The sequence below is a fragment of the Sturnira hondurensis genome, unplaced genomic scaffold, assembly GCF_014824575.4.
Source record: "Sturnira hondurensis isolate 20B ecotype Veracruz unplaced genomic scaffold, ASM1482457v3 Scaffold0004136, whole genome shotgun sequence".
In the NCBI taxonomy this organism is placed as follows: Eukaryota; Metazoa; Chordata; class Mammalia; order Chiroptera; family Phyllostomidae; genus Sturnira; species Sturnira hondurensis.
This window is the reverse complement of record NW_028076767.1, coordinates 122,087-137,303: the sequence shown is the minus strand read 5'-3', so window position 1 is coordinate 137,303 and position 15,217 is coordinate 122,087. Positions and strand designations below refer to the sequence as shown.

General features: G+C 41.6%; 1 long non-coding RNA gene across 1 annotated transcript; it reads left to right on the top strand.

Annotated features, from left to right (window-relative positions):
- The first annotated feature begins 54 nt into the window (after positions 1-54).
- On the top strand, positions 55-5,640 carry LOC118985183 (uncharacterized). The gene is made up of 4 exons (XR_005066068.1): positions 55-91; positions 4,321-4,445; positions 4,789-4,971; positions 5,143-5,640. It is a non-coding gene; the product is annotated as an uncharacterized LOC118985183 (long non-coding RNA).
- The last annotated feature ends 9,577 nt before the right edge of the window (positions 5,641-15,217 follow it).

Below are 15,217 nucleotides of genomic sequence, written 5' to 3'. Positions count from 1 at the left end.
GAAGGGAGAGAAACATCAACACTAGAGAGAAGCATTAATTAATTGGTTGCCTCCCATATGTGCCCGGACTGCGATTGAACCTGCAACCCAGGTATGTGCCCTGACCAGGAATTAAACCTGCAACCTTTGGGTTATCAGACAACACTCCAACCAGACTTATTTATTATAAAATTATTTTCCCCCTTTGTAATTGATAAATATTTTGCGGGGAGATGCGTTAAAAGTATGAAAATAGCTTATTTCTCATTAAGCTTTCCATTCATTTATTCAGATAAGTATGGGCACGTAATTCTTATTTTGTTTACTGGATTATAATCTACTGTAATAATCATTTATGTTGTTGCTCAAATTGTCTTCGATTTGGCAACTTGGAGCCTGTTAAAGTTGGCTTCAGTGTCCTTTTTACCTGTCCCTTTTCTTCCTCGGACACCTTTGTTTCATGATACAACAACATATTTTGGGCTTACCTTGTACTTTTCTTGCATTTCTCTAAAGGAACCTGATTCCCTTTAGTGAGAAATGGTTAATTAGAGGCCAAAACGTGGGGCTAGATGCATTGTATTCATTGCTGTTGGGATGTCTCTGGCCAGTAGACAACATATGCACACACGTACAGGCAGAAGTTAACATCTAGAATTTTTTCTAGACTTATTATGTAGTATATTGAAAGCCATGCATTCACAATTTTACCAATCCACATTTATGTAACTCCAATGCAATGCGCTTTCATATTTTTCTCCAATAGGATAATTTAAAGCTCTCATTATCTTTCAGTTTTCTTATTTGATCAGTTTCCTATATGTAACTGTAGTGGGTTGAATGGTGGTTCCCCAAAAGATATGTCCACACCCTAACCCCTGGAACCTGTGAATGTGACCTTATTTGGAAAAGGAGGCTTTGCAGATGTAACTCAGTTACAGTTCTAAAGATGAGCTCATCTTTGATTATCTGGGTGGGCCCTAAATCCAGTGACAGGTGTCCTCATAAAAAAAGATACATGCACAAGGCAGAGATGAAGAAGAAGAGGGGAAGGGCACCTAAAGACAGAGGCAGAGATGGGAGTTCTGCAGCCACAAGACAAGGAAGGCCTAAAGCCACCTCGATCTGGAAGGAAGAGCAACGAAGGATTCTGGCCTGGCCCTTCAGAGGTAGCACGACCCTGTGGACACCTCGGTTTCCAACTTCTGCCTTTCAGGTCTGAGAGAAGAGATTTCTGTTGTTTTAAGCTACCATAACCGCGGTAATTGGTTACAGCAGCCTTAGGAACCTCACACCTCCACTTCTGCCCCATCTCCCGGGCCAGCACGCTTCTTTCTCTGTTCCAGCTCTGACTCCCCGCCATGGACCCCTTTCCACCTTCATAATGGATGTCCTTCTCACCGCACTTGAGCTCCACGTGCCAGACTTGGGGCTGCCCTCTGTGTGGATGTCCTTCTCACACTTTTGCCAGATGAAATGCAGGGTGTCTAATTATATTTGAACTTCAGATAAACTACAGATAATTCATGCAAGGTTTGAGACCTATTTGTACTATAACATTATTAATTGTTTATTTGATATTCAAATGTCACTATGTCATGTTTTGTTTTATTGGCTTCTTGGAGGCTAAATCTGGCAACCCCACCCCCTCACCCTATTTTGACTGGGCCCTCCATCCCACCACACCAGGCCACTTCTCTAGGGCATGGCCTCTGCACACCCCCGGGGTTTGGGCATTCGCACCAGGCTGTCTCTCTGACAGGCACCCCTTTCTGTCTGCTCAAATGGGCCGTCACGGCTCCTATTCTACCCACACTACCACAGGTAAATGCCTCCCAAATGGCTTTACACCTGATTGTTTAGGAAAAGGAGAGAAAGAAAGGAAAGGGGATGGAAGAGGAAGAGGAAAGGAAAGAAGTCAGATTATACTTTTAAGCGTGGTTTATATTTTCCCTATAATGCCGTGTTTAGGTGAAGAAATGCCCGTATCGGTCAGGATTCTCTAGAGAAGCAGAACCAGTATAATATAAATAGGTACAAATGTATAGATATGAGGAGATTTATTACCAGCAATTGGCTCACGTGGTATGGAGGCCAAGCATTCCCCAATATGCCCTCCACAAGCTGGGGATTTCTGGGTAAAAAGTCATAAGCACCAAACTCTGAATTTCCCTTTTTTTCTCATAACAGACATGGTCTTGCCTCAACCAGTCCTTGCATCTGAAAAAAAGCTGGGGTGGGAGGTTTAAAACAGATCTATTATATCTTAAGTACTACAAAATAATAATGCCACTCCTGGTTGTTTTTTCTGCCAAGTTCCATTGCTCTCCTTTTGAGTCTCCCTCAAAGCATCCCGACCAACATCCCAGGCTGGCCACCCCTCAGGGTCATGGCCTTTCTTGTGCTCTCTTCGGACTGGTGCTGCACTGCTGTTTGTGTGCCGGGCAGGGGGCAGGGCCAGGAACCAGGCCCCTCTCCTCCCTGTCCACTTCCTGTCGCTGTCTCAGGTATTTTAGTCTTCGTACCATGGGCTTGTTGCTCATATTCTTTTCCCTTTGTCTCCCCGCTGTTTCCTGCCCCTCGTGCACAGAAGTGTGACCCTGGACAGAGCCTTCTCTTTAGGCTGAAGCACTAGGGAGACACTTCGTGGTCTGTAATCACCTAGTTAGCTCTTTTGACTTATCTGTATAACTGATAACATTGCTGGGCAAAAGTCAAAACTCATGCAGAGTTTTGACTTAAAATAATAACTAAGTTAATAAGCCTAATTTAGGAAAGCAGCTAGATTTCCTAGGTGCTCTCTAATTATGTTTTTTAATTTACTGTCAACCCAACTATGACCATAAATTGAAGTGCCATCATGAGAGGGCACATTTCTGATCAACCAACCACAAATTCAAGTCATCCAGTCAAGCCATAACACACTGTTTTTAGTTTTTATAGTCATGGGAAGCAACAAATGACAAGAGCTTGCATGCAATAAAGCTGTTATCACACTGTGAGAAAAGCCCCATATATTAGTAGTTACAATGCAACTATACCCACCTAATAAATTCAGATGCCTTCTGTATGTTAGAATGTTTTCCCACCTCAGCCTGACTGATGTGGCTCAGTTGGTCCAGCATCATCCTGCAAAGTGAAAGGTCACCAGTTTAACTGCTGCTCAGGCTGTGTGCCTGGGTCACGGGCCAGTCCCCAGTCAGGACACATGCAAGAGGCAACTGATTCATGTTCCTGTCCCTCTCTTCCTCACTCCCTGCCCCTCTAAGAATAAATAAATAAAATATTATTTAAAAGAATATTTTCCTGTCACAAATGAAGTACCAAGAAATGTTTATCTTTTCAAAGATTTGTCACAGTTGGTCTCTACCGTTCCTGCATGAATCACACTGGTTCATCTGTTACATCTTAGGAGGTTCTGGCCAGTGGTCAACATAAACGGAAGCGATAAATGTGCAGTTGGCTCATGTGAGAGCCCATGTAGACTCATTTATGGAATAATGAGGAAGATTTACATTGGTAAAGCAGTGGTGCATTTGGGAATTTCAACTGTGGTGGAGTCGAGACNCACTCCCTGCCCCTCTAAGAATAAATAAATAAAATATTATTTAAAAAGAATATTTTCCTGTCACAAATGAAGTACCAAGAAATGTTTATCTTTTCAAAGATTTGTCACAGTTGGTCTCTACCGCTCCTGCATGAATCACACTGGTTCATCTGTTACATCTTAGGAGGTTCTGGCCAGTGGTCAACATAAACGGAAGCGATAAATGTGCAGTTGGCTCATGTGAGAGCCCATGTAGACTCATTTATGGAATAATGAGGAAGATTTACATTGGTAAAGCAGTGGTGCATTTGGGAATTTCAACTGTGGTGGAGTCGAGACACAGACTAATGAGAATGAGAGGTTAGACCCACCTATTGAGCTAAGAGAAGGAAAATACAGAACCCCTGAACCTAGGTCATAGCTGAACAGGGGGGACTTGAATCAGTGAAGGTTTCAGGTGACTACTAGTCTTGATGCCCTAGCTTTGCCCAGTGGACACCAGAGGACTTTTCACACCGGGCAGCTTCTGCTGTGAAATAAATAATAACTCCCTCTCTTTTCCTTATGGGACTCTCATAAGCCAGTGAGGTGTAACAGGTAACAAAAAGGGCTTACAAAAACCTTGGTGATGTACTACACAGCAAGAAAAAAAATTTTTATGTTTTTTAAAAAGATAATTCCTACTATTGCTCTGTTGAGGTGTCATATAATTGTGGAATCCTCATGTTAGCGATGGAACTAAAAATCAGAACCTAACAATCAGTTGCCCCTGGATTGTGCTTCTCTGTATCCAGTGCCTCCCACCTTCAGTTTTTCACCACCAACATGGAGAATATGGGTGCAAATGCCGGTTATCTCAGGAGCAACAGTAGCCCCGGAAGTGGAGAAGAGGCACCAGCAAGGGATATACACCATTAAGGTGGGTTTCATTTTTCCTTAGTGGGCTCTTTGCATAGGTTCAGGACTGGACCTGTGATGGAAGCTCAGTTCATTTCCCTCTTATGGTAACTAGGCAACCATACCACATATTTTACAAATTATGTTTTATTTGGATGAAACTGCATTTTGGAATTAATCATAAGAAAAATCTTGGAAAAGTTACAGAAAGTAAATCTAGTTTTTTACTTGTTGTTATGAGCATGGTGTTTACTTTGTAAGAATGTGATAAGGTTTGATGGGGAGGGCGTCTTCAGATGATGCCTAAGAGGGTGGTGAGTAGAGTCCAGAGTCACTGCCGTGCTTTTTCCCACCTCCACACACAGGAAGGATGACATTCTTAGAGCTTTCCTACCAGGGAAGGATGTAAGGAAGTGAGGATCATGTTACCAAATAAAAAGAGCCTTGAATTTATTTTCAAAGGTGAAAAACTGAAAAACTTTGATGCTGTAATCGTTGTTAATGCCTAATCTCTGTGACACTCCTCAAAATAGATGGTAACACACCAGGTGAGCAAATAAAATAGTCTGAGACTCTTGTCTAGACACCTTTCAAGGGCTCGAAATCCAGCGGAGGCCACCCTTCCCACTGCACAGCTCCAAGGGTGCTGCAGAACTGCTCCACTCCACACAGGATTTCTGAATAAAATGCAATATTTTTTTCTGAAAAAATATATCTAGGAGCTGAAACCAGAAAATGGACCTCAAAAACAGAGCAATACATGTATGAGATGATGCAACCCCAGGGGCACAGCACCCGGACGCAGGTCTGAATGACCATGGCTGGCATTTTAATGCCATAGAAGGGTGAAGACTGTGACTGAGGGCTCACACCAGTGAAGTAGCCGGAACCAAGACCTGTGCCAAGAACAAAATTCTGGAAATGCTGTCCCCTTTGTGACAAGACCATCAATCAGACCACATCCATGGCCTAAGGAAGCCTTGGGCACTTTGTGCATGAGAAGTAATTTCCTTTGAGAAAATAAAACCCTGTGAGGGGGTGGAGGGGCGGGAAACCCATGCAAAGGTGTAAGATCTGTATTTGTACTGTCCATGTGGTATGAGAATACCAAGCCCAGATATTAATATAAAAATGGATCATGAATGGGATAGAATCCCTGAGAGTGTCTTCAATAAATGGTGCTGGGAACATTGAAAAGCCACATGCAAAAGAATGGAAGTAGATCACAGGTTGCCCATAAAATTAATTAATACAAAAATTAATTCAAAATGGATCAACAACCTGGATATAAGATCTGAAACAATAAATTACATAGAAGAAGTCATAGGTACTAAATTTATAAATCTTGGTTATAGGAAACATTTTATGAATTTGACCCCAAAGGCAGGGTAAATAAAGGCAAAAATAAATGAATGAGACTATATTGAACTAAAAAGATTCTGCACAACAACAGAAAAAAGAAAAAGGAACAACAAAACAAAAAAAGGCAAGCAAATGGGAGATAATAGTTGCAAACAATTGCTCTGCTCTGACAAAGAGTTAATATGCTAAATATGTAAAGAACTCCTACAACTCAACACCAAACAAATAAACAATACAATTGAATAATGAGCAGAGCATCTGAACAGACACTTCTCCCAAGAAGACATATGAGTGGCCAACAGATACATGAAAAGATGCTTAACTTCACTAGCTATTAGGGAAATGCAAATCAAAACCACAGTGAGATACCACCTCGCATCTGTTAGAATGGCCATTATCAACAAGGCAGGTAATGAGTGTTGGTGAGATTGTGGAGAAAAAGGAACCCTAATTCACTGCTTGTGGGAAGGCAGATTCATACAGCCACTATGGAAAATAGTATGGCAGTTCCTCAAAAATAGTAGTTACTGTATGACCCAGCAATTGATGTGGGCACTGGCTAGCAGTGTGCGGCATTGTGGATGAGACGAAACAAATTCACTGACCACGGAAGTCCTTTGGAAGAGAAGGGATGGCACAGCCACTCTCTCAAGAGGAGAGTGCCCCGACCCTTGCCTTGACAGGCTTTTATTGGCTTTTTATTGGCTTTCTAATAGCATACATCAAAGAAGGTTTCATTCATTATGCTTAGGTTTGCTTTGGGTAATTACTTTTTACAGATAGCAGCGGAAAGGATGTTACTGATTACTTGCTATAGACAAGGAAAAATTGTTGCAAATGCAAGGGAAAAGAGTAATTGGTCTGGTTACACTTCAATCCTTGGGAGAATTAGCACAGACTTCAGGAAGCTACTTTAAAGATATTCAGTAAGCATTCGCTACCTCAACTCAGGGTGAGGGAGTTTTAGCAAGAGCAAATCACAAAGCAGCCTAGATATAATGCAGGCCTGATTTCCCACGAGAGAACCGATCTACAGGTTTGGCATCCTGTGTGCCATCACGTGCCTATGGGTTTTCCCATAGGGCTAGGTTACATTTGCCAACCCACACAGACAGATTCCCTATAAGCAATCCCTCTTCTGGTTATTTACCTGAACAAGTTGAAAACACTTATTTGCAAAAATATGCATATATGTGCCCCTATGTTCATTGCAGCATTATTCACAGTGGCCAAGACATGGAGACAACCAGAGTGCCCTTCAATAGGAAATTGGATAAAGAAGATATGGTAGGTATACATACAGTGGAATACCACTCAGCCATAAGAGAAGATGAAATATTGCCATTTGTGACAACATGGATGGACTTTGAGAGTATTACACTGAGCTAAATAAAGTCAGTCGCAAAAAGCCAAAGTCCATATGATTGCACTCATGGAATATAAACCCATGTTGTGGTTACCAGAAAGAAGGGTGGTGGGAAGGTGGTAAAGAGCCAAGAGAGCTGTATGTGTGGTGACAGAAGATTCGACTTTAGGTGGTGAGGACACAATGCAATATACAGACATGTATCATAGAAATGTGTACTTGAAACCTATGTGATCTTATTAACCAGGTCACTCCAGTAAATGTAATAAAAATAAAAGTTATAGTGTTAAAATCTGGAAATAAAGTAAAGGGTTGTAGATAAATCTGGGGGTGGGGGATCAAAGAACAGTCAACTCCTGGTATCAGACTCTCAGCTGCAGTACTTGGCGCTGACAGAGTTCAGACCGTGGTGCCCTGCGTGGGTACATGTATTTGTGCACTCAGCTTCCTGGGGGACAGCGTCGGAGCAGCCCCGGTTGAGGACTCAAGCGCTATAAGTCAATCTGTGTTGTAGATGTATAAATAACAACAGACCGAGATGACCTCAGAAAGGAGAGATGACAATAGTTGATTGTAAAAAGGGGCTCCATTTCTGAAGAAATGAAGAAAAGTGACAATTGTGTACACAGTTCAAGAAAATAAAACACCTTTTTGGGGGGGGAAATGTCTTTGGCACCAGGCTGGGCTGGCTCTGTTGCCAAATTCTGTCAAAAGCTGAGGCTATGAATGCACGTCAAAAAGTGATGTAAAGAAATAGGAATCGAGGGCATGTAAATATCTAATCATGATGTTGTGTACTTGAAGCTAGTATGTAATATTGTAAGTCAACTATAATCGTAAAATAAATAAGAATACCCACAAGGAAAAAAAAGAACATGAAAATTACTACAATTTAGTACTTAAATAATGTTCTTTAAACAATGTCCAGTGGTGAGGAAGAGGAAACTCAAAATGAATAACAGGAAAACAACAAGCTGATTTTCACTTTGCAAGAATAGTTTCTCTCATGTTTCCACTGCGGGCCTGTGGCTTGAGCCTTTTCAAACCACTGGCCTAATCAGAGGACTCAAAAATCTAAGAAACGGTTGGAATTGGGACCCATGAGGATATAAAAAGTCAAGCTCACCATGAGACTGATAGATGCCTTCTAGTCTGACTTCTGAAGACGGCAGCTTCTTTACTCCATTTCAAGGACCGGTGCCCTGGAAGGCCCAGAGAGACGAACAGGGAGTGTGCTGTGGCGTTCTTAACTCCCCTGTGTCTTATGCGTTTATGGGATGTTTCTATTTCAGAACCTGATTGATTGGATTCTCACAGTGCGTATCCTCTTTCCTCCGAGTCTCCATGCACCTTTGGAACCCATAGCCGCTTGTCCTGTGCAGTAAAATGGAAGCATATGAGGTTGAGAGGCAGGTGAGACCAGGTCTTAAGTCCTGAGCAGGTGGCCTTGGCCCTACTTGCCTCATCTGAAAAATGGGAAAACAATGAGCTCCTCAAGGAAGGATCATTAACACATGAAGATCACTTCACACAGTGCCCGACACATAAAAATTGAGTGGCTTCTTGGTGAGGAAGAGACTAAGCTTGGAGCCAGACGGCCAGAGTTTGAGTGTTGGCTGCATCACAGTGATGTGGCCTTGGGCAGTTCACTTCAGACTTCCTTAGCTTTCCATGGTTTGCCATTTGAGTGAGGTGAAGATATATTTGTTTCCTCTGAAGCGACTTGAGTCAGTACCCTGGTATTCAGCTAACTTGAACTCCAGCATTTTGAAACAGTGTCTGTTGACAGAAATATATTTGGCATCTCACCGGGGAATTTAAAATTGCATACAGACCGTGTCATGATCCCTCCAACTCAAGATGACTGTTATTATGGAAGATGCGTGTTGCTGAAAAGTTTTATGTTGTCACAGCTGTGCTGCACACGGGGTCGTGTCAGTGCCTGGTTAGCAGTGGCAGTCCCTGAGATGAAACTGTAGTGCGAACCGGTGAAATCAGTTCCCTTTCTCCCATCCCCCAAGAGGTGTATCCGATTCCCACTCATTCTGGGAAATGTGGATTCACGCGAGATTTTCTTTTGGTCTTGCCCAGATATTTCCAGTGTAGAAAATTCCCTAATGCTGAAATTAAACTAAAAATCTAAGAATCCAGAAACGGATTAGCCTGGGAAGAAGCTTTGTGGCTGTTGGTCTTCTACGACAACACTTAGTTTTCGAAGTACAGGAGTAACATGAGGAGGCCCCAGTGCTGAAATGACTGGACTTTGTCACCTCCCTCGGTTTCAGGTTTTCAGAGGGCCTTGCAGAGGTCAAGAGAAGCACAGGCCACGTCAATAATAAACCAAACTGAACCCCAAAGAAAGAAAGAAAGAAAGAAAAAGAAAAATTCCAAGATGGGGTTACACAATTTGTGGTATTTAAAACGAAGTTTTTATGAGAGTTTATTTGAGTCAAACTGACGACCTGTGTAGGATCCCAAATGCTCCTCTGTGGTACACTTTAAATGTCAATACCTAATCAGTAAACAATCCAACCCACACATGCCCACACATGAACATTTAGTGTGATGTAATTACATCATTCCCACGATGATTAAAGGGGTCATTGGGATATTCACTAAAAATATTGGTCCGTAGTTCATGAGAGAGATGATCCAGTTATGAGATAATGAGTTAAGTTGGGTGCTGATAACCGCCTTTCTTCGCACTTGCCAACACTTTGCTGTAACTGTAGGTGTAATATGGTGGCGTTGAGGCCCTTTGTGGCAGAGAGGATCCAGGCTATGGCCTCTGTGTTGCACCCCTGCTCAGGCCCTATGTATTCGCACTAGGGAGTACCCAGCCTATAGAAGTACCGCTGCCTGGCTTCTTCATGTCAACTCTCTTCTGTGGTCCAGTGAGAGTCTGGGCGGAACTGGCACACTTACTTACGGCATTCACCGTTTGTTTGTTTGTTTGTTTGTTACAAGTTGTATGGGTTTGTTGCTCTTTAAGAAAAAGAACCCTTTCAATCTCTTGTTTTCAATGAATGATAAAATGCAGCCTAGAGAAGAATGACAAGTAAATGTTAATAGAGTCAATAGGCCTTGGGTAGGGGGCTGTGGAGAACATGGAAAGACTAAACAGAAGGCAAAAATAAGTACATGCACTCTTTTTTATTGATTATGCTATTAACAGTTGTCTTAATTTTCCCCCCTTTGCCCTCTTCCACCCAACACCCCCCACTCCTTCCAGTGATCCCCCATCCTTTGTTCATGTCCATGGGTCATGCATATAAGTTCTTAGGCAACTCCATTTCCTATACTTGTTCTTAACATCCCCCTGTCTATTCTGCAACTACCAATTTGTACTTTTAAAAAAAATATTTCATTTATTTATCTTTAGAGGGGTAGGGAAGGAGAGAGGGAGAGAAACGTCAGTGTATGGTTGCCTGTCATGGTCCCCTGCTGGGAACTGGCCCACAACCCAGGCATGTGCCCTGACTGGGAATCAACCGGTGATCCTTTGGTTCACAGGCTCGAGCTCAATCCACTGAGCTACGCCAGCCAGGGCCAATTTGTACTTTATAATCCCTTTACCTTTCCCCCCATTTCCCCAGACCCCCCTCCTCACTGTCTACCATACCAATGTTCTCCATATCTATCATTGTTTCTGTTATGCTTATTTGATTAGTTAGGTTCAGTTGTTGATAGTTATATGTTTATTGCCATTTTAATGTTCATAGTTTTGATCTTTTTTCTTAAGTAAGTCTCTTTATTTAAGGGACTTAAATAATAATGGTTTATAATAATGATTTGGTGATGATGAACTCTTTTAGCTTTCTCTTGTCTGGGAAGCACTTTATCTGCCCTTCCATTCTAATTGATAGCTTTGTTGGATAGAGTGATCTATGTTGTAGGTCTTTGCTTTTCATGACTTTGAATACTGGATGGCAGACTGGATGGCTTAAATAGCAGAAACTAATTTTCTCACAGTTCTGGAAGCTGGAAATCCGAGATCAAGGTACCAACAGGATCGGTTGCTCCTGAGGGCCATGAGGGAAGGATCAGTTCCTGGTCTCTCTCCTTGGCTTATAGATGGTTGTCTTATCCCTGTGTCTTCCCTCTATGTGTCCAGGTCTAAACTTCCCCCTCTCAAAAGGACACCAGTAATAATGGATTGGGGATCACCCTAGTGATCTCGTTTTAGCCTATTACTACTGTAAACGCCCTATGTCCAAATACAGTCATGTTTTGAGATACTGGTGGTTTGGATGGACTTCAGCATATGAATTTGGAAGGGTCGGGGTAGGGGTGGCACACTTCAGCCCATACAGCCTTTTATCAGATTCCCTGATGCATTCAAAATAGTGTCCCTATTAATTGACACATATTTATTCATTTATTTTTGAAGGCCTTCCTTTATTTAAATGTCAGCTCCAGAGGGCCTGGAGAATAGCAGGCTCTCAATAAATATTCATGAACAAATGAATACATATTATGAAGCCATTACAAATTACTCTGCAAAAAAGCAATGACAGAGAAAGATGGTCAAGGTGTATTGTTTTTAAAAAGGCATGATTTACAAACTGCATGTGTAGCATAACTCATTTTGAAATCAGATACATATAATTTATCTTTTAAAAAATAAAGCTTGGAGCCCTGGCTGGTGTAGCTCAGTGAATTGAGCGCAGGCCTGCGAACCAGAGGATCACCGTTCGATTCCCAGTCAGGGCACATGCCTGGGTTGCAAACCGGTTCCCAGCAGGCCAACTCCCAGCAGGGGATGCACTAAAGGCAACCATACACTGATGTTTCTCTCCCTCTCTCCTTCCCCTCTAAAAGATAAATAAATAAGTTTTTAAAAAATTAAAAAATAAAAATAAAGCTTGGAGAGAAGTGCAACAAAATGGCAATAACGGGTGGCCCTTCGGGTGAGATTTTGACTCTTTGGATGTCTATCCTTTGTGTGTATTTTCTAATTTCTCTTCAGTGAATACGTATCACTTCCATAAGAGGAAAAAGACAACACAACATATTAAAAATTATTAGAAGGTATTTTGTCATAACGTTTAATTAGCTGTGAAGTGAGAAAAAGACACATGATTTGTCTTTTTCAGTGGAAAACACAGCAACTTCTCACAGCCAGTGGCGGAGAGTACAACCTATGGAACCTACCCAGGCTGGATTCAAGTTCTCAATCGCCACTTCCTAGATTTTTCATCCTGGATATCGGTCATGCCCACTGAGTTTCAGTTTCTCATATGCAGAATAGGGTGATAACAGTGCAAGACTTGAGACTGTCTGTCATCTCTGGAGCAGACAGTATTTTGTCCTTTTGATCTCAATGCCTTGGACGCTTCAGGACATGAAGAGTGAAAGACTGGCCCAAAGATGTGGCTTTATTTCTTTATTTCTTTTAAAGGGCAAGAACAATTATGAAGGACATATGGACAGTAACGGGGGCGGGGTGGAAACAGGAGGGAGGTGGGGAGGGCTGGGATGGGGGGAAAAGGCAGAAAACTGTACTTGAACAGCCATTAAAAAATAAAATAAAATAGATTTAAACATTAAAAAAAAAAGGACAAGACAAGCACTATCCAAATACTGCTCACATTGCCCTGGGCACAAGGCCTGGGCTGGGGGGAGATCGGTGAGGCATACTTGCTAAGGGTGCCTAATTTAAGGGAGCACCCAAAAACTCAGTAATCAATATCAATACTATTTTAATGGGATATTTTTAAAAATAAAAATTATATAAAAATCTATGATGAACAAAATATCAACCACTTCAGTAAAGACAGGCTATATATTACTGATTCCTCCTATGCCCCAGACTCCATTACAGTTCCACAGGGCACTGGATCCAGCCCACAGCCTGAAGGTAGGAAACCTTCAATCATTCAAGTCATTATTAATTGCTACTTAATAAATAATTATTGAAATTATCCTGAGCCTCAGAACTGGCATGGCTCACCCTGTGACTGTTTGGCCTTCAGTCAGGGCCCTGGAAGGACGCCAGGAGGGCATGTGTATTTTTCTGACCCTGCTTCTTTTGGCTCCTTGGTAGGCGCACCTAATCACAACTGCTACCTATCACAGCCTTCTTACGTCATTGAGGACTCGGAGGAGCCAGTTTTTTCCTATTCTTTTATAGAATCATGGAATGCTAGCAAAGCGTGATTTCGACCCCAGAGAGCGCTGAGCAGACTTTGCAGGTGTTACAGACTACTCCATTGGTACTTCTGGGGAAGGGCACACTGACCTTGGCATCCCTTGCTTCAGAAACAGGCATTAGTGAACAGCATGTTCATTCCATCTTCATCCCAGAAGAAGGGAAAATCCTCCTGTGATGAGGTCAACTGGGTTTTATGTGGAGTGTTTCCCTGAGTGCCTTTCATATTATTACATCATGGGATTTTTGTGGGTATTAGTTTATGCATGTAAAGAACTTCACAGTGCATTCACATGGAAATTGCTAGTCAAAAGTAGCAAAGACAACATTTAAAGCTTGGTTTTTCATGCAATGGTTTTATTTTTACATAGGACAACTCACATGCTGATACCATAGATTCCAAGTTGCTCTATGAAAGTAATCATTAGAAAAATGTAATGTCCTTAGTATGTTTTAGAAAATTTTTGCTCTTAGTTTGATGGAATATATATGTTATTTTCAAACATATAAGTTGAAACATCATGAAATAGACTTAACCTATGTCAAATTTGGTTCAGAAAGCACCTGCAGAAATCTGTGTCCTTTCTAGTTCTTAAAAAACTCAGACCAAGGGGGAAGGGGTAATTCGGATGGGTAGTGTATACGACTTAGATTTGGCTACAGTAAGTTTAGTGTAATCCATTGTAAGGTGACATTCTGGATGAACTTTATAACAGTGAAGAAACTGGCTCGGAGAGTTTTTTTCTTTAATTGAAGGAGTGTTGCTCACCGCACTTCTCCTTTTTTAGATCCATGTGTTTACCAGAGAAGTGAAACACACGCAGATTATATATCTGTGTTCAGTGAGCAGTCTGACTCCTCTGAGACCACCAGGCTGTGAGGGAAGTCCAGCCAGTCCCACAGGTTCCAGCTGTCACAGGCCAGGCACCTGACATTCGAGTGAAGGAGCCATCATGGGCTTGGGAGACATGACGTGGAGAATAAGTTTCAGGAGAACAGGCACCTTGTACATCATGGTCAGAGCAACGTCCCCAGCACCTTAAATGTGTGTGGTATGTGGTAAGGGCTCAGGGATTGAATGGGTATTGAATGAATGAACTGAATGAATAATAAGTTTACTCCAGACCATGTAAACACTGATCATAAAGTTCTCCCAGGGCATATTCAACCATCAGTAGGTAAATGCAAATTCTTCGTTTTTATCACAAAATAAAACTCTTGCTTAATTCAAATCACATTACTCCTATTAGTTTTCCTTTGTTCTCCCAGACTTGGCCACTGTTACAGTAGGAGAGGGTTTTTTCGTACTGGTCTCCAATGTTCTCTTCAAACAAAATCTTTTCAAAACAATTTTCCTAATAATTCTTCCCAGGTTTTTTTTTTTTTTTTTTGCTTAGCAAGTTTAAAATTCTTTAATCTTCAGTGCTGTGTATATCTATTTGTGTATATTTCTGTTGTTAAAAGCAGGCACTATTTTGTAACTTAATCTAAGGCATTGTCTCGAGTCTCTAAGAATCACCCAAAATACATTCCTAAGAGTTCAGACATTATTATTATTATTATTGAATGTAGTCAATAGATCCTAAGGATTTAACTAGACTCTTTACTGCAACTGAACTTCATTTAATCTTTTTCCATTCTGCATTCTACTGTGGTTTTCCACATTTCAATATATCACCTACTATCATCAGTTCTTATTTCTTTTAAACTATTAAATTAAATATTAACCTCCCTGCTTCCCTCATTTTTAAAAATTTATTGATTTATTTTTTATTTGGAACGTCTAGCGTTTGCCTCTCACATGCCCCTAACTGGGCACCTGGCCTGCAACCCAGGCATGTGCTCTGACTGGGAATGGAACTGGTGACCTTTTGGTTTGCAGGTGGATGCCCAATCCACTGAGCCACATGAGCCG